Genomic DNA, 21,427 nt, shown 5'->3' on the forward strand with positions numbered 1-21,427 from the left:
ACATAACACGATGATAAGAATCCCGGCTGACCTCAGAACAGTCACTCGGCATCACAGCAAGTCTTTTAGCAGCTGTTTCTCACTTTGAAAACAAACTGTGTCGTTCTTTTTGTAAATTAAACCGGGGACGAGCAGCGCTGCGGTTTGCCAGTGTGGTGCAGAGCTCCTGCTAATGTTTGTATGTGTTATCAGTCGGCACTGTACTGTACTGCAAAAGTAAAACATCATGGAGCATCAATGTCACTTTTTAAATTGTACAGCACAGTAAAGGAATTTATTCTTAATGACTTACCTGGTTAAATAAAGGTAAAATTAAAATAAAATCAATAGTAAATATGATGTATAAGGCTTTAAAAATCTAAAGTCTGTTATAACAGACTGTTGCTAAATAATACATATATGATATATATATATATATATATATATATATATATATATTTTAATATTGTACAGTGAACAGGTCATTATTGTGAAATAAACCCCAAACTGAGGTCCTGCTTCACCCTGAAGGGCCAATAATGACCTGCTCACGGTACATTATCCTTAAGACTAAGATAAAACATTCAGTGTTCCAGGTTAAAAAACATAAATAAGCATCAATAAAAACATTAAAATAAAGTAAATAAAGACTCAGCAGTTGAATGAATTCACACCATTGCATGCAGCGAATATTGATATTGCACATAGAATGATGATAATATACCTGATTATTGCATATCAGTACTGACCTGCTGTGAATTGATTAAATGACTCAAAATTTATCATCTGATGTCTCTAGTTTGCTTATAATTTATAACAATACCAAATTACATAACAGAGTTCTTTAAATTATCAGGAGGTTGAACTGCAAAAGAAATCTAACAAAAAATAAATCATATTTGGACCAATGAGCTGTTTGACATCTGTTATCTATTTTAAGTTCAAATCCAAGTCCAAGTCCAAAGACGAACTCAGTGGAGATGAGTCCCAAGTAAAGTCTTGTAATGTCTTTAGACATTAGTCTTTTGAAGAAAAAAAAAAAGTCATGTCCTGAGTCAAAGCCAGTAAGAAAAGTCAAGTTAAAAGTCATTTCAGGTCCGAGTAAAGTCTCGTATGAAAATCAGTTTATTCTTTGCCATCAAGTTAGTTGAGATATTAATTTTTTTTGTTTTCTTTTACCCGAAAATAAATATTAGACACTAATCTGCCTGATATCAAGACATGCATCAACTTAAAACTTTCCATTCAAGCACCAAAGACTATTATCTGTTTTTTTGCAGCATAAATGAACAGAAACACAAACCTGCCCAGCCCTGTCACCTACAGATTGTTTATACACAACACATTTCCATTGTTAATATGTTATGGAAGAATTTTACTGCCATACTTTGCAGATTAAGTTTTTTCTCAGCTCAAAATATTCAGATTGAATCTGTTATATTGTTTTCCAATCCTGTTTTTTTTTTTTTTTTTTTTTTTTTTTACAGCCGCACTTCAGTTCAAGTACTCCAATTCCCTTCATTAAGGTAAGAGAAACACTTCAGTGATGATAGGACAGTGTGGTTGAGGTTTGGCGCCTGAACCACTCGGCTGAGAAAAATTAGGATCTTTTAACACTATTTTTAAACATAAATAGGCAAGACTGAAAAAAAGCCTCCAAGTGAGTTGAATAAATCAACACATGATGGTCTCAGGAGGACCTCGATGTTAAGTGAAAGAAAAAATCTGTCATGTGTTTTTGCACATGACAAACTCAGATTTGTGTTGTGACCGGAGACCAAACCACCACATCCTCAGATAACCTTCTCTCTTTAATTACATCACCATCAGCTGTTCTCTAAAGGGTTCTCTAATAAAACACACTCGCTGAGCGCTCACAATTTCCTTCTTACACCCAATTACCCCGTCTGTAATTCAGCAAACAACGAGCAAAAACATCCTCCGTCTTCATAATTGACTTACTGAAAATTAGCCCGCTGCTGCCTGAAAACCTTGTGATGCTCAGATTTCATGTTTTCTCACAAACACGGTGTCATTACGGCTGTGCTCCTTCATAATGAGACAGTTTTGCATTTCATAATACAAGATATTAACAATGGGATGATATAACAACAAGATGCCCAGCAGATGTAATAAAAATGATGTACTAACTGGTCTTTAGTAGTAAACCGCACCTTGAGACTAACATTGTTAAAATTAAAATAAAGTTTGAATTGTACTAATTAACTTGTACATTAGTCATTTACCAAACAAATTTTGTTGAACCAGCACACGAACACAATGACGATTCAATATTTTGCTCAAAAATTAAAGACAGACTTTTATATTAGTGGACAAAACTACTGTGACATCAACAAGTGGCTCGTGGCACCATTTTGAAGCCTCGTGTTTGCTTAGTTTGTTAGCTCAATGCTAACACATAATGGGAATTCCCATTGACACAGTAACTGAAATTAGCATCTTGCTTGCGGTAACAACAAAACAGACGGATCCATTTTACTCAAACTCAAACTCAAAATAGTTAAATGTTACTTCAGACTACTTTTACAGCGCAGTATAAAAATGCTGACTGACCAACATGTGATGGGCATTTTTCAGTTCAGTGTATGAGTCAGCTTTTTCACATGGCCTAGTGTTAAAAGAGGCAACAAAAAATCACAATATAACTGTAATATCAAGAATGACCTGTCACTGACATGGTAGCCCCGCCCAAAAGCAGACCCTGCGTTACGGTCCATTTTGCTCCTCAATTTATTAAATGGACATCATGCTGTATTGAATAAGACTTGAAATTAGAGATTAAAACCGAAAACTCATTAGGAAAGTGTTTACTGAGGTCATAAATCAACTGAGAAGGACAGTCATTTTCATATAAGACTACATCTTTTTGCAACCAGCAGCCATTAGAAAGAATGCAGGTTTAAATGGATAGTTTCTCCACTTGTTTGAGAGATTCTGCAGCGCTGTTTTTGACAAACACACACACTCAAACACACTGTGCTCTGCAGCAGTTGAACCCTTGACCTTGTGTTTTTTCGGGTCAGTCTCTCGTACCAGCGGACCACCCTGCCTCTGCAGCCACCCGCTTCATAACTGTACTAATAAAGTGATCAGATTTCTTGGCTGAAACTCTCTGTTGTGAAATAAAATGATGGTGCATGTGAGCTGAGTGCACAAGTACAGGAGCCCGAACACAAAATCTAATTTACTGAAATTCTCCTTAATTGGGTAATAAAAACATCATGTCCTGCTGTGTGGGGGAATACCCAGTGTAATTCTTTATGTCTTTATTATTCCCTCTCATCAGAGGCAGCAGGAAGGTTAAAGAGTCCACCTGAGGATCAGAGGGTCTCTGGTTTGATATAAAGAACAAAGGTATTGGCGGGATGAGATTAAACCTGCTGAGTCAACGTACACCGACCTGTCAGCAGTAAATTCTGCACAGAGGATCTCTTAAATCTCCACTTTTAACAAATTGCTTTAATGTGATCATGTTTAATCCCGCTCACCTTTAATCTCACTCTCTGTCTTGTGTTTGCTTTATGGATTCATTATTTCTTACTTTAATGTATCTTCTTTTGATTTTTTTCTTTTCTGACGTAGTTTGTCACAGTTTTAAAATCGGGGGGTTGACAACATTTATTCTCAAAAGAGTCTTTTTTTGCCAATCTTTCAGTTTCACAAAATATTAGAACATTTTCTTTTATTTGGTGTGAAAGCTGCACATTTTTACAATTTTAGAATGTAAGAATCACTATTCACGGGATATAACAGTGATAAATGAAAATGAAAATGTTTCCATATAATTTTTTTTTTTTTTTTTTTTTTTTTTTTTTTTTTGTCAAAGCCAGTGGGAGCTGTTAGAGAGGGCATTCAGCACTGGAGCTGCAGGTTGCAGAGCCATGGTTTGTTTATTGTGCTTAAAACTTTGTTTCTTACTTTAGCATTTAAAACAAAACTAGCATTACTTCCTAACTGGAAGTGATGTGAACGTGCAAGAGCAAACAGTGGATTCAGACACCTGGAAACCTGCATATAAACAATAAACCAGCACACGATCTGGTCTTCTGACTCAGTTTTGATGGATTTGAGATGAGCATAATGTTCACCAGCCCGTCCTCATCAGAAAAACACACATGCAAGCAGCTTAATCTGATGTTAACTGTTAGTGTTTATTGCTAGTGGACGTAGTCAACACAATATAAGAAGTAAGAGCAGCAGGAAAGTCCATATTTGCAGGAGGAGGGGTGGAGGGACGCCTGAAACAAACGGAGCAATTTCACCCAGGAGACTGAGGTTCAAGCCCTGTGTGAAACAAAAAGCAAAAATAGAGCTTTTTAAAGTTTTGAGTAACTTAAAATTTTGTGCAAGTGATGTCACTTCTGTCACATGACCTACATAAAGTTATTTTAATCCAAACTATAATCTTTTCATAACCCTAACCAAGTAGTTTCTGTGCCTAAACCTGAGCAAACTGTGACCGTTTCAAAACGTAATCCTTGTGTGTAATGTCACGTGGCATAAGTACGTAACAGAGTTAAAGGGATAGATCACCCAAAAATGAAAATTCAGAGAAAAATAAGAGAAAATAAGAAAATAAATAAAACAGCAAGAGGAATTTCAGAGTTTTTGGTAAATTTAAAATCTGCTGGCTGCCTTTGGCTGCTGATCCAAGAGGTTAATTTGAAGCATGATGTTCTCTTGCTGTATGTGAACGCCTCTCTTGATTTCTGCACATGGCCCCTCACACACACACCCCCACCTCTTGCTCTGTACCCTGATTTAATGAGCCCGTCGTGGCCTAGTTATGATCAGGCCCAGGCAGGTCTGATTCCTCTGTAAACTCCGGGGATGAGCAGGTCGGGGCGCGTCCCACCCCCCGACAGCAAATTAGAGACGATCATTCAGCCAGTTTTTATAAGGTGAGTGATTGGTTTTCATCTGCAGGATTACACTGTCAGAGCCGCCAGGCAAACATCTTCTGGTAGCTAATAAGCAGCTGTGCAGAGAAAAAAAAATGACATTGTACCGTAACCACATCTGAAGTCAGAAATAACAGAGCAAAGAAAACGATTTCTTCTCTGACGGAGGGAGTCGGCGGATGTTTCCAGGCAGCCTGTCAAAACGTTCAGTCGGCACATCTCATGTGAGCTGAACTCACACAAGTGATGTTTGAACACTCGACATCACCTCAACCTAAAGAAACCTTTCATCCCCATTTTTACTTTTAATCTTTTTTTTCCTGCTGCGCTGTAATATGTTCACTCTCATCCTCACTGCAGGGAATCCCCTCTCATGAGAACATTAACATGGAAAGAGATAAAAAATAACCACAATACACACATTCTTATCTGTCAGCAAAGATGAAAGAGTGATTTGTTTTCTCTCTAAAATAGTTGGATATATTTGACTTTTCTTGAGGAGACAGTCCTCAGCCAGATGACAAGCTGATTACAGTAGATTAGCAGGACAGATCTGGACTTTACAGGAACATGTTTATTGAACAAAAGGAAAAAATGGAAATTTTTCTGGCAATTATCAATAAACATCTAACAGTTCCAAAAGCAGGACAGTGTGTGAACAGTCCGGAGCCTCTGTTGTCATATTTTGTGCTTCATAATGCACCACACATTTTCAGTGTGAGACAGGTCTGGACTGCAGGCAGGTCAGTCTACTACCTGAACTCTTTTACTATGAAGACATGCTGCTGGATCACGTCCACAATGTGTCTTGGCGTCGTCTCGCTGAAATAAGCAGGAACGTCTCTGAAAAAGTCTGGATGGCAGCATATGTTGCTCCAAAACCTGTGTGTACCTTTCAGAATTAATGGGGCCATCACAGATGTGACAATTACCCATGATGCCATGGGTGTTAACACACCCCCATACCATCACAGCTGCTGTCTTTTGAAGTTAGCGCTGGTAACAACCTGGATGGTCCTTTTCCTCTTTTCCAGTGCATTCTGTTTTTATTTATGTTTTTTTTTTTTTACAGCGTTATAAACCGTCTGAGGAGCTCTAGTTTTTGTCACTTCATTTTTCAGCCCTGGAGGTTATGTTGATCATGAGACAATTTTCTTGGATGCCATCATTTTGAGAATAAACTCTTTGCTGAACACAGTTTATTTCTTTGGGAAACTCTGCAAAGTTTTGTGTTTAATCTGATGCTAATAAGTTCCGGCATCTGAGTGTTCCAGATCAACACCTCAGCCATGTTTTATTCAAATGCTATTTTATCAAATTGTCTTACCGGTGTTGATTTGAGTAATGGTCTGAGAGAGAAGGGCTTTTTATCTCTGGGATTATTCGGCGTCCACAGACGTCACATGAAGTTTGAACGGTGGAAGTTTAGGAGAGGATAAAAGGAAGTGCTGGACTGCTTTGGCCTCTTCCTCGCTGATCGTTCTCTTCTTTTGATCAGCGGCGGAATCACTTTAATCACTGAGTACAAAGGCTGCATGCAGAAACGGACTCGGTTAATTATTGCTGACACATTACAAGACAGTTGCACAACACAGAATTGACAGCGCAGGACGGAACTGAGGACTCTCTGGTGGTGCAGAACAGAAACATTAACAACCTGCTGTATTATATATAAATATCATGGGAACATATGTGACTCAAAAGCTTATGCTGTTTCAAATCAATCAATAAATGGGATGGAACATAAATGCCAGAATATATCACTTAAATTAGAACATCCAGGCATATTCCAATAATAAATTCTCTAAGGATTTTGCAACTTGTCATTCTGGCTTTGCAAAGACAACCTCATGGTTCCTGCTGAGGATACACTGAGAGGATTTAATAGATTCCACTGTGTCCTTTAGTGTTCGTGATTGAAGCAGTATGTCTGCAAAGAAATGGAAAATGAACTGATGCAGCTGCAGCTACAGCGATCTAGAGCACATTCACCAGGTTTTTCACTTAAAGTTAATGGGTTCTTCCACAATCAATTATCAACGTGTTTCACAACAGGAGATGCTCAAACTTTAATAACATGAGGTGAAATTGAAAATCGGTTTTCCCCTGTCTGATTCTGTTCACGAAAGCATTAGAATTTTATGAAATTATAGCAACAAACTGGCTCTGCAGTCTGTGTGCGCTTTCAGTGGCTGCTCCTCTGTGACTTTGGTTGGTTTTATGTGAGTTGTGTTGATTTATATTTCATTGGGTTGAAACACTTAAAAACAAGAGTTGAGACTGAAAATCTCAGGCCTGCTTCCAGAACAAAATGAGTAGGGGTGCATCTGAAATGAGCGGGGGTGCACTAACACCGTCATTATAGTAACTCTCTGATGGAATAGCAGACTCCATCTGACTTTGTCTGCAGATTTGTGACAACATGTGTTCATGTCCTGACGATCGTCCAGACATTTTTTGGAGTAGTGTTTACTTGTTATCATGTTAAAGCTGTTTCTGAGCCATGAGAGCAGTGATGTGAGTAATGATCACCACACCCGCTGATCTATATTCATTCCAAAAAGATGTGCATGGAGAAGCACCGTCCGTGCGCCCTGAGTATTACCCCCAAATGGATGCATGCGCAGACAGTTGTGGACACCCCACATGCATGGCTACTACCTTGAGATTGACATTTACTATTCAGATTTAAACTGAGGGTATAACTGGGTTTGGAAGATCTACAGCCATGTGAGCAGCTCGGTGAGGCTGTACTTAGGCACAGTGATGCTTTGAGCTAAATGCTAACATCAGCATGCTAATGTCCTAAAAAATTGCAATGTTGGATTTATTTTCTCAAATTACTCTCAATTTGATTTGAACTTTTCTCAAATGATTTTACCCTGAACTTCAGGGTTGTGTGCTAAAAGCGTGTTTTTGGTGAACAGCGAGTTTTCTTAGTTGATGTAAAACTTTTCTCAAATGACTTGATATTTAATGTGTCCATTTGATCCTTGACTCGAATGACTTTGACTTGACCCAAATACTTGTCCGTATGTACCTGTACAGGTTGGACTGAATAAATATTTAAAATTCTGCCTTGTGGCGCCTCAGAGTTGGTGAGCATCGTTAACTTCAGGAGTGTGTTTGTGTGTGTGAGGCTGTCTGATGAGGAGGGACTCACAGTGTGAAAGTCTGTCCTTGTTTATTTTTTCTTAAAGGTGTGAGTGTGTGTGTGTGTGTGTGTGTATGTCTACACCTGCGTCCCCGTGTGTGTGTGTGTGTGTGTGTGTGTGTGTGTGTGTGTGGGCTGTCTAAAGGAGAGCGACTCACAGAGCGAGCGAGTCAGTCTGTGTCTATTTTTCTGTCGAAGTGACGACTCTCTCTAAGACGTCTTCGCCTTATCTCATGTTGACTCACAGTACGGCCCGACCGCAAGGTGCTTCCACCTGGGTTACACACACACACACACACACACACACACACACACACACCGTCGACACCCTTCAGACATGACACAATCACCTCAGCAGCTGCCTCATCAGGGGGAGAGGGGAAAATGAGAAAAAGATAAAAGAAGAGAGACGTTTGAGGACACAGTCATCAGAGAGGAATGAATGGAAAATACGCTGTGTGTGTGTGTGTGTGTGTGTGTGTGTGTGTGTGTGTGTGTGTGTGTGTGTGTGTGTGTGTGTGTGTGTGTGTCTGCTGGCTGGTTCTTGTCCCTGGTTAGTTGCATGATAATTACCTGAGCAGCTCTGTGATTACACTCACATCAGAGCAGAGCATCACAATGGCAGCAAATGACAAGCGACTGGGACTTGTAAAAGCACTAACTCATACAGGCACACAAACTAAAATGCACAAAATAGCACACAGAGGACTCTGTGCCCCGCTCTGCTTCCCATCAGCAAGAATAAACACAGGCTTTTAAGTGCTCGGTCACATCAGAGAGAAGCAAAGCAAAAAGCCTTTGAGAATCGTTGGGATTATAGGCAGCAGAGGTTCGTCTGTAGCAAAGAAATCCAAGAATAGGGCTTGTTCATTGTTCTGAGTGCTGCTGGTTCTGGAGCTTACATACGTGGCGTAAGTCAAGTACCTTACATGTTAAATGGACACAGTTTGGTTAAGTTTAGGCACCAAAACTACCTGGTTAGGTTTAGAAATAGATCATGGTTTGGGTTAATCTCTCTAGACACCCCGGAGCACCTGTTCTGTTTTTCACCGCGGGAGCGTTCATCTTTTTAAAATCATTCCAAGTGTATTAAAACTCGGATAAAAGTCCTGAGCTTTGCGTTGTTTATACCTTAAATTGTCATCAGTAACTGGAACTGGAAAGAAGCGTAGCAAAATTGAGATCTGTGATTTTCCTCCCCAGCTCTCATTGCTGAGGATGAGCACTGCTGCCTGCCTGCCACTTAAAAACTTATAAGATTTTTCCCATGTAATTCGCCAAAAACACTACCTGGGTGCTGACTTGGGTTAAACAATAGCAGGGCAAAAATGTTGGCCTCTGTAATGTTAGATGGTGTGATGTGGTGAGGGGTAGGGATTAAAATGAGACATTTTCCTCCCTGGGAATAGAAGCTGACTATCCCAAGAAAAGCAGCAGTTATTAAGGTATAATTTAGGTTTTACCGTTAAAACACCTCAGTCATAGCCTGTTTCAGTCTATGGAACTTTGGGTTCAAAACCTGACCACTTTAGCTGATTATCCGGTGCTATTAATAATTATAGAGGTAGAAGAATGCCATTTCAACATTAATCAACATATAAACTGCACATGTTGCATGCAGCTTTGTGATCTGTCACTGTCTGACTGAAAAGCCTCGCGGAAGTCATATTTTACTTTTCTGTATAATACAAACAAATGAAATTTGTTAAAACAAGTTATTTGGTGCTTTCAAAGTCATTCTATTGAGCTGCGCCAGAATCCATATTCTGTTTGCGTTCAGAGGATGCTGCTGCGACTCCAACAAAAGGCTGGCACTGTGCACACTGCTATGTTAGAAATAATCAGCCAAATAAATTTAAGGATCACTTAAAATTAAAAAGCAAAACTTTAAAAAAGCTCTCAATCACTTGGTGTGAGATTTTAGACAGATTCTTCAGGAACTTTCATCCATCTTTCTTCAGCGAGGGACGCATTTTGATGCAACTAGCTGTTGTAGGTGAAGCCATCATACGCTGACACCTCTGCCAGTATTTCACTCGGAAATGTTTTGGATAAACTATAAATCCAGAGTTCTTGAAGCTTTGGGCTTTTTGTCACAGCAAACCTCAGTCCAGTGCATTTAATCCCACGCATTTAATCATTGCATTTAATCCCACGTTAGAGCTCAGCGCATACTTTATATTTAATTGGATCTTTACCTGCTAAATACTCCACTTCACTTGCTAATTTTCAGTTTTTTTGTTGTGGGTTTTTTTTTATATTAAAAATGCATGATAAGCAATGTAATGCTAAATCTTTCGGCATCCTTGACCCATCAGCAAAGCATCCCATACAAAGATGGACATGACAGCTCCTCAAAAATAAAGCCAAAACATCTCAGTCGCCCCCTGGTGGCTGGATGTGGTATAGGTCATAAACCCCACCCCCTCAAGAAGACGTCAAATTAATGTTTAGGTTGTTCTTATCATGCTGATGTATATTTAAGTGTTTTAATTAGTTATTTGACACATAAAAAGGGGGGTTTTACATCATGATTGAGAGCTGAACTGTTCTGTGATTGTATGTGCAGGATCTTGATACTGCAGCTCCAAATAACGTCACCAGTGCAAGATGGAGGCATTTGTATCCAGGATGTTTTGGCTTCCTTTTTGTACGCTTGGAGGAAGCAGAGACACGTCGTCCATCTTTAAATACAGTCTATAATTCACGCTAGATGCTCCGTCATATTTGGAGTTGGTATAAACGAAAAGTTACAGATTACTTCTTTACAGCAGCAAACAGCAGTCAAAATGTCCTCTTACAAAAACAAAAAAAATGGCTCAAAGATATGAAGCAAAAACTGGTTACCACAAGGACAGAATTACAAGACAACACACACATGAAGCAGTGTAATTGCAGGGGTTGTCCTCAGTGTCCCATGGAGCCTCCGCTCGGTGAAGTTAAACAGAACAATCCACAACAGAGCCAGAGCCCACAGCATCTGCCTCCTGTGTTTATGGTAAACAAAGGTTACAATGAGCACAGCATGAGCCGCGCACACACACACACACACACACACACACACACACACACACACACACACACACACACACACACACAGTCATGCATGCAGAATGTCACATATACAGCAGCGCATGCAATTAGACTACACACACACACACACACACACACACAGGAGCACACAGGTCGATCTCCCACCTCCAAACAGATGTGCTCAGGATGAGTCACACACACTCTGAGAGCTAATTCTCTCCTACATTTACCAGAACTGCTGTGTGTTGTATATTGAAGACACATATCACATTACACTGCTGCTGCTGCTGGTTTTGAGTCTGGGCCTCCAGCGCAATCAAACAGTTCAACCTTCTCTTCTACACATTTCATTAACATGCAGATATGTTTCAGTGGCATAAAACAATATTAGATATCGTCTGTGATGTATCAGCGATCAAATTACCTGCAAAACATTTACTACAAACATTTCACGATTGGATATTTTTTGTGTGGCAGTAAAGTGGCTGAGATGAGACATTTTAGAGGTGAGAAAATCACTGTACTCTACAGCTGTCAGTGATGATGCAAAAATGACAACAAGAGTATTAATTTACTGCTCGCTAAACTATGACTATTATATGAACGCTCATGCTTCAAAGCTCATGTTCATTTAACTTTGTTATATTTCTCCTCTGGTCTGTAACCACCTGCAGTGGCTCCACGCCCCCCCAGGCGGGTGTGCCACCCAGTCTGGGAACCACTGGCCTATACTTTTGTGAATACAGTACCCCTAGTTTAATTCTTCTTTATCCAGTCTAATATAATCTAGTCTTTTCTTTTGTAATGACTATGGTTGCATTTGTTTTATAGTTGATACATTTTTTTTACAGTTTCATAACTGCCTCCAGCTCAAACCTTTACTGTCTGTGGAAGGGATCATGTTTTTAGTTGTGTGTGTCTACATGTATATCACATAGTCTCCTATTGGACCCATCAGCCTAATATTCTCTGTGCACATGACTGTATGTGCAAGAACCTCTCGTGGTTGTAATTCCATTCCTAACATGTTATGATCTGTTAAAGTTAGGAATGATATAAGAATGGACATATTACATAAGGAGGACTGGATACAGGACCTCTGTTCATTCTTATGAAAGCTGCTCAGTGGCGCATGTATTCGACTTCAGTGCCAGGTCTTCCACATTCGCACGTTCTTTTCCAAGTAGGCCACCATGTTGCAGTTAGATACAGCCCTTTGCAATTTGTGTGGGTTTCACTGCCAACGTAGGTTCTTCTACATTCTTGTAGACAAGAGTGGAGAGTGAGAGGAAACGCTTGCAATTTGCAAGCTCACCACTAGATGCTACTAAATCCTACACACCAAGTTTCTGTTCTGTTCAGATCAAACAGAGTCAGGTTGCTGCTATTGTGCATGTTGGCTCACTGGAAAGGCTGTGCTACACTAAATGGGACCCAAGCCCAGATCCAAGTGCAGTTTGTTTGATTTGTAATCAAATGTTTTACTGCATAAAAGTAGATCTTGAGTTCATGTGTGAAAACTAACTGGACCAAAACAAGGAAGTGAACTGGCAAGCTTTTCTACACCACAGCAACAGCATACATGAAAGTTGTGTAGATGAAGATGTCAGTGTGCTCGTGTGAAGTGTTGCACCTTTGTGCTGTGTGCTCCAAAAACAGTTCTAACAAACTAGTATCTATATCAGTCTTTAGGTAGCTGTTGGCTACTTACCTGGAATTTTTTTTTAGGTAATTACCTTGCTAATGTGCACGAATCATTTGCTAAGTAGGTACATCTTATAGCTGATTCTAACTAACTAGCCAGATAATCTACATCAGTGATTAGCTAGCTTGGCTTGTTAGCTTGCATTTTATTAACATTAACAACAAAACTTGATTTTCTTTTCAAGACAAGCCTAGTACATTGCACATCCAAGTTCCAGAGACATTAAAGGAGAAGTCTGACAGAGGTTCAGATGTGCACCAAGCTTGCTCAGCTGTTACTGATACATAAGGCTAAAACAGGTGAGACCTAGGAAGGGTCAGTTGTGGGTGGTCCCATTTACTTTGGAAATCAGAAGTCAAAGCTGGTAATGACGTCACTGAGTTGACTGTGCTCCAGTGCACCAAGTTGGAAAAATTACTTTTTTGTGCTTGATAAAGATTAAAGACATTACGTGGTATTTTACACATACAAAAACCATCGCAGCATGTCAAACAGATCAAAGTTGGACAGTCACAAAAGGCAAAAGTTCTAATAAACAGCTTTACTACTGTTGATGCACAGAGCAGCCATCTTGAATTCCTATGACTTTTGGAGTCAAAAATGCCACTTTGTTTGAAATTTCCAATGGGGAGCGTGTCGATAGTATCAGTGGTAGCACCTGTGATTACTCTACTATTTTATATCAATATGGCAGCCATGAAGAAGGTCTATTGAGGAAGACTGAAGTGAGATTATTATGTTAGGGAGCAGGACAGGTTTGTCTCCGTGTACTCTGTAACCCGTGTACTCTAGCTGCACCTTAATAATGTGTCCTGCATATTGTCTCCCCTTCATTCCATTGTTCTCATGCATAAAAACACAGGACACGCAACCTGCCCTGCATTCCCTGATCTCCACCCACCTGTTCCTGACACACCTGGTGGGGATCTATACTCTTAGCTGGAAGTGCGTTGGCTGTGTATCAACACGTATGGTGACCTCAGAGGAAAAAATGAGGAATTTCCATCGTCACAGCTGCTTTACAGCGTTAATCATCTGTCATTCAGCACCTGATTTATTGTCCAAACGTCATGCTATGTTTGATTTTATCCATCAGAAGATTGCAAAAGTGGATATGTTGTGTCTTGTGTGTAGCTGTTCTTGAACAGTGAGAGAAAAACACAGTGGAGAAAACAAAAATAAGAAGCAACACACATTTCACCGAGGAATACATCAACTATATGGTAAACATTTTTTTTGCATATGCCTGTCATTGTCAGAGTAACCGAGCTTTTACATAAGTGTCTGTGTTTGCTGACAGGAAAATGCAAAACAGATACTGTAGATCCACTAACAAGCATCAAGAGACCACTAGCTTGTTAGCTGCAGGCCTGTAGTACCCACTGGGGGTCCCGTGTATGTGAGATAAAATAAGATACGATGAGATACGATTAACTTTATTGATCCCTGAAGGAAAATTTAGTCATCGCAGCAGAAGACAATAGACAAGCAGATTGGACAACCGAGACCGGAAAGGTAATAAGAACTGAAATATAAAACCTAATAAACCCTGAAAATAATATTCATAATGAGAATCTATCTGTGATGCTAATATCATGTTTCTCCCTGATGAGTAAAATGGGATTTGTTCTATGATTGCAATCACCAGATCAGTCAGAATACACGGGTATCACACCCACTACAAATCATCAAAAAGCCCAAATAAATAACGCAACAGTGAACATTTCATCCCTCATAAATGACTCGATGTTCCTCATTACCAAGTAAACACCAGAGTTACTAGCTCTGACACAACCAAAGTTAGAAAAGTATATTCCAGGGAACACAACATGCTGGGAAATGTTCACAGTGGGATGTGCAGCAACAAGGAACACTTTGCACATCTATTAGACGAGACAGACGCGTAGGAGAGGGGCGAGCTGACCAGAAAGTTGCAAAGTACTAAACCGTCTTTTATCTTGTATTGAAACTTCACAAATAAATGTTATATTGCAAGTTAGACAATGTGCAGGAGTCCCTTTGCAAACTCTGTAAATTGAAAAAAAAATGACATTACTATGTTAGCAAACACAATATCTTTTCAATCAATATCTTTTAGGAACCAGGTCCACATATTGTGCTGGCAGGATGCTGCAGAGCGCTGGGATGAAGCACACGGTGGAACAAAAGAACACTGCGTACGGGTTTGACATTATGACTGACAGTCTGTGGCCTGGTAGGTCAGTTGATGGACCGTTCGCCCCATGTACTGAGGCCTTCTACAGTGGCCATGGGCTCAACTCTCACATAAAATTAAAAGATTCAAAATAATATTAAAAATAAAAAGATTGACATTAGTTACGAGGCCAACTTAATGCTGTATTATCAGCAGGGTAACAACACAGCATAAAACACATAGGATGATAAAAATATTCATCAGCAACAACTGACTGATCTGCTCCTAAAACGAGATTAACTGTCAGTTTATGTCTGACAGACAGAACAAGCTTCTCCTCCATTTTCTTGGTCACCAGGGAGATCAGTCCCCATCTAATAAATGATTGGTTGCCTGAAAAAAAAAAGCAACGGTGACAGCACTGCTGGCATTCTGAAAAGTTCACAGATTTTAAACTGTGAGCTGTCAAGCAGCTGTGCAATAAAGGTGGAGAAAAGACACCATGCGTAGCGCCCTCTCCAGACCGCTGCAGACGCCCGCTCCTCACTGGGAACAAATGCAAAAAGATGCTGGTGTTCAGAAAGAAACGAAAGTTAATCTCTTGGAGTAAAAGTTTCCATGAAGTCAAAATCGATGTTTAAGGGTTTGACAAGTGATGACAAGTCATTTTGTCAGTTTTCTCTGGTATTCTTTCAGTTTGTGATGATGGTGATGACTCATCCTGCGCTCGGGGGCATAACTACCTAACTTCATTCACTGATTTGGGTGAAACTGGATCATATTTTAGGGAGAAAATAATTTCTGGTTCCTATCTGATGTCCTCTGTCTGCTCAGCTCCATCTCATGGCGATTTGATTACAGTTTCCTGATGGAAAGATAGCTTCACTTGTTACCAAAATAACTTAGCTAACTGCTAACTGCCATTAGCTCGGTTAGCCATGGCTCAGCCCCAGGGTGCCAGGAGCCACATCTTGCAAGAACAGCTGTCAGACTGGCCTTTGTCGGCCTCACAGGTTGTTTTTGGTCCCACTTCAGCCATTTTTCCTAGGAACTTTCAGTCATAAGAGTTAGGAAGAAGCTTGCAAGAAGCCATGATAATTTTTTAAGCCTGTTATCCCAAAATTAAAATTTTTCACAAGATAAGAAATTATGATTTTGTGATGCTAACACTATTTTTTTTTAATCATCACTCTCAGTCAAGAACGTATCATTTTCTCATCATGACATCAATCTCATGAATGTGACTCATTTTCCTTTGAAAATTAAAGGTGACCTACCTGCATAATTAATTTCATTTTGTAGGCAGTATTTTGTCTTCAGGGATTCCAAACAGAGTTGGGCAAGTTTCAAAATGTATTACATATAACTAGATACTGTCATTTGAAAGTTATAAATTACTTAACGGTATTGCTGTCTGTGTAAATAATGCATTACATTACTTTTACATTAGTTTCATCAAAATAATCACAGAGGACAACTAGGCATTAAAAAAATGATGAAGGTCAATGTTGTTTCATCGTGGTATCGCCACAAATGCCCTCATATTTTATATCCTCAAGCCTGTTTTTTTTCAATAATACACACTTTTTCTACATTTTGAAAGCGTGGTGGGGCAGAGTGTGCCGCTCTCTGCTCTGGTTTGTAATGTATGCTAAAATATAGTAGATAGCCTACATTCCCCATCATGCCTATATTACTGGACTGAGTAGTTGTTGTTTTATATTTTAAAATGGAAATGTTACTCATTATTTTTTAATGTGAATCAAGAAGCATCATGCTGGAGAGAAGGCAGATGATATCTCCAAAACTCTGCAGTCCACTTCCCCAAGATGGATAAATAGCACTACAAGACGAAAGAAAATTGTATTTTTGATTTTGCGGTGGACTGTCTCTTTAAAATTGAAGCTGTGTGTCTGTATTTTTTTGGCAATGGAACATGTTTTGTATTATTGTTTCACCACTGGGATGAGATCAATTAACCCAGACAGAGGCTACATTAAATATTAATGGCATCCAAGTGAGATAATTTGGTTATATTTACATTACACCTTATGTTGCTTGCATAAATCTTTATTGACAGTTTGACCTTCTAAAGCGGAGCTTGATTCCCTCTGGAACGTCTGCAGCGATGCTCTGATTGGCTGAAAAATAACAGAGGCTATCAGTGACTCAGCAGGCTGCTTCCATTCAGCCCATTCAGCCCAGTGTTTCAGATCCCGCCCACGTATGAAGTGTGTGTGTCTATAGCTGAGGTCAGAGGTCAGCGCGGCCTGGTCAGCCAGTCAACTCTGCCTTCTCCCGCCTCCCTTTGTCTCCTCCAGGGACCTCTGGTGTTAAAGTGACACATCTGTCGGGCCCCCGGTCGAGGCCCCCGCCTCTTTATTGGAGCAGCAGAGCAGAAGGCAGGAGAGGAGGAGGAGGAGGAAGAGGAAGAATGGAGCTCGTGCCTCTACACAAGACTTGTGACACACACTCCATCTGGCCCGTGCCTCAACAGATGCTCCTGACAGAGACCTCCTACACACACACACACACACACGCACACACACACACACACACACACACACACACACACACACACACACACACACGACAGAGACCTCCTACACACACACGCACACACACACACACATGCACACACACGACAGAGACCTCCTACACACACGTTCTGTAAATACAAACTGATACACACATCCTACACTCTTAGAAATAATGGTTCTAACTAGGATTGTAAAAGGGTTCTATGGCTTGTCCTCATAGTAGAACACATTTTGGTTCCTGTTAACCTCTTAACAAAGGTTCTACTTGGAACCCCTTCAGAGAGTTCTACATAGAACCCAACAGAAAGCATTATACCTAGAATTATCTGTGAACAGTTTCACTCAGGATCCCCTTCTACAGAGAACCCTTATGTGGTGTATTGGTTCCATCCAGAACCCTCTCTGGGAGTTTTATCCAGAAGTGTTCCAGCTTCTAAGGATGCTAACAAGAACCTACCCAGGGGGTTCTACAGAGAATCTTTTATGTTCAAATGGTTTAGAACACACCCAAGAGGTTCTACTAAGAACCTTTTTTATATTTGAAGGGTTTTATCTAGTTCTACTTAGAACCTCTTTATATGTAGAACACACTCAGGGGGTTCTATTAAGAACCTTTTTATATTTTAATGATTTTATCTTGAACCCAGCCAGGGGATTCTACTGAGAACCTTTTTCATTCCAAGAGTTTCATCTAGAACCCACTCAGAGGGATCTACCAAGAACCTTTTTATCCAGAACACACTCAGGGAGTTCTACAAAGATATTTTTTGATATTCCAAAAGTTTTATCAAGAAGACACCAAGGGAGTTGGTGCAAAGAACCAATGACGAACACTTGATGAAAAAGTTCTTCAAGGATTGTTGCAATCCTTGAACCCTTTCTTCAAACAGAGGTTCTCTGGACGAAAATGGTTCTGAGTGGAACAATTATTCTTACAAAGAACCCTCAACAAACCCTTTTTTCAAGAAGGGGTTCTTCAGAAACAAATGGTTCTGCGTAGAACCCTTATTTCTAAGAGTGTATAACACACACAGGCACTTGAAGGTATACACACACGCACACACACACATGCGTTGTGCCCGCAGGTTTGTCCTTTTCATACCTCATAAGTCAATCAGTCCCTCCCACTCAGCCAGGAAAAGCAATTAAAGCGGTTCACAGTCAGCTCCCTTTCCTCCTCCGCCTCTCGCCAAAACACCATTACCTCCTCCTCTCCTCTCTCCTCTCCTCCCCTCCCTCCCTTCATTTTGTCCCCCAGATCCCAGATCTCAGGCATTATTAGAAACCAACAGAAGGCCTCTCTGCAGAGCCAGGGCCTCTCAGCCATGTCTGCTTATTGTGGCCGCACACTTTACCTCCACATTCCTGCACATGAGCACAAACTCTCATAATCAACGCTGAGGCATTTGCATCACCTGGCAGCCAGTCTTTACAATCAGACCTAAACCATTCAAACGTGATCTGAGGAGGGTTGTTTTTTTCTCAGCTTCTCACTGAAGAGCAAAAAACGACAAACATGGAGAGCCAGCAAGAGAACAAACGCAGTGGAGTTCAATCTTTAGAGTTTATCATTGGAAAATATGGGAATTTCTTCAAACTTGGTACAAACGTCAGCTTGGATTCAAGAATGAGCTGATTAGATTTTGGTGTTTTTTTCAAAGATTGCTAACTCAAGTGTGCCTCATAGTTTGAAGCTGAGGGCGACTGACCGAGCTGCGATATTTGATGAGCTGGGAGTACAAACATGTTGGACTGGAAGTATCTTCTGTGCTTAAACCATGACAAAAATATTCTTGTTTCAGGAACCAATCATGAACAACAATGAGAACAGGAATTTGATGGAGAAATATGGGTTTTTATTTAACCCTAAAAATGCAAAACTATATAAACTGAGAACTTATAACTAGACTAATTAAAGAGGTCAATGAAACAGAACTATTTTCAAAATAAAAGCAGCTAAACAAAGAGTTAAATGAACAAACATAATGACACTCGAGGGAATATCTACAGTGACTCAGCCAAACCAAATAACACATAAATGGTCACTTGTTGAAAGGTCCCAAATTTGATTTATTGTGTCCAACTGTGGAACGTACTGTATGTCCATTTTGGAGGACAATATGACTCTCTGACAAATGCATTCTGAAAAGACTGAAGGAAAGTGGCCTTTCTGTGTCACGCTGCTCCTCACCACACCAGCGTGATTCAAACCTTTGAGTGCACAAACAACAAAAACTGCAGTCTGTGAGACTCCGTGTTTCTGGCTTGTTGCTAGGATAATAAAAATGGTGATTGCTCTACTTGCTCTTGAAAAGGTGAATGAGCTTGGAGCCTCTCTGAAATAACAGGATGTTGGTACACGATGTTCTCTTGGGGAGAACAGAGCACAGACATTTATCATCTCATCCAGCAGACATTTATCATCTCGTCAAAGACTTTACCCACACAGAGCAGTCACTTTGAGGTCTATTTTTGCCTCATAGAGAGAAGCTTGTGAAACTGAGGATGGTGACAATGATTTAAAGGGATAGTTTGAGGTATTTGAAGTGGGGTTTTGTGAGGTACTTCTGTGTAGTCAGTGTATTACCAACAGTTGATGGCTGTTGACACTTCTCCAGTTTAGAGAAGCAGCAGGAGTACCAATGTAGGAAGCTAAGCAATGTACTGCTGTGACAGGGTCAGCAACAAAGCATATTTTAGCCACATAAAAAAATCAGCATCACTTTAACCCCCCGTTTGGACCACATGCAAATCAGATGCATTTTCCACTCACATGCCTCAACAGATGCTCTGCTTTTAATCTTTACAGCTGTTACTGTACAGTTAGCAAATGCAAAGTTGATGCCCAGTAAAAAGGCACTCAAAACATATTTTATCCACATTTCCACATCAATAATAGGTATCTCGCTTAGTTTCACTCCATATTTAACTCCCTGGTAATCCAGATCCTACCTGCAGTGGGACCTGAACCACAATTTAAGAACCACTGGATTGTATAACGGTGGTTTACCTTGGGAAAGGCAGTCTGAAAGTGAGGTAAAGCAGTATAAATTATTCTCTGTCTTTGTATGATCCGTCTTGTCCGCACATTTCAGAGTGTAAGCAGCAAATAATAAGCCAAATGTTCTGTGCTGTGTGCAGTTTTCTCTTGATATGTGTGAAAATTCCTTTTCTATTTTCCATCGACATGATGCATATGATTGTTCCATGAGCACAGCAGCATGTGTGTGGATGAGCAAAAGAGAGAAAGGAACAAAGAGCGTGCCGGCGGCTGCGCTCAGAGCAGAGAGATTAAAGTTTAGGTTGCCTAGTGGCAGTAAATGTAACGTTTGCAAATGTATAAATGCTGCAGAAGAAGTTCCTGTGTTGCTTCTCAGCTGCTGAGTGAAATGAAGGAAGAGTCTGTTGGATTAAAACCATGAGCAGTGAGCTGGAACACCATGGAACACTCTTTGCTCCACCTGTTTACAAAATGTAGATAAAGTACATTTTGAGTGTCGTTTGGTTGGGCGCCAGCCTCACATTATCACGCGTCTTAACAACAAACTAGACTTGAAATCTAAATGAAAGCTTCATCTTGTGTTTATGTCTGTCAGAAGCAGCTGAGACACGAGACTCACAGAGCTGTTGCAAACAGTGTGAGACATGCAAGTGGATCACTGATATTGATATTGATTTTTTTTAGGTGTCTAAAATATGTTTTAGCTTCCTATACCAGTACTCCTGCAGCTTCTCCAACCACCGCCAACCGCCATCTACTGTAATGCTGTTTATATATAAGTACCTCACACAACCCCACTCCAAAAAATCCAAACTATCCCTTTAATGTGCAGCACAGCGAGGAAACAGGAGCCCCAAAATGTGAATATTGAGCAGAGGAAATTCACTCAGCACGTCCAAACCATTTAAACTAATCTAAAAGAGTTGAAGTCCTGTGAG

This window comes from Lutjanus erythropterus, chromosome 18 (assembly GCF_056507025.1).
Source record: "Lutjanus erythropterus isolate fLutEry1 chromosome 18, fLutEry1.hap2, whole genome shotgun sequence".
Classification (NCBI taxonomy): domain Eukaryota; kingdom Metazoa; phylum Chordata; class Actinopteri; order Lutjaniformes; family Lutjanidae; genus Lutjanus; species Lutjanus erythropterus.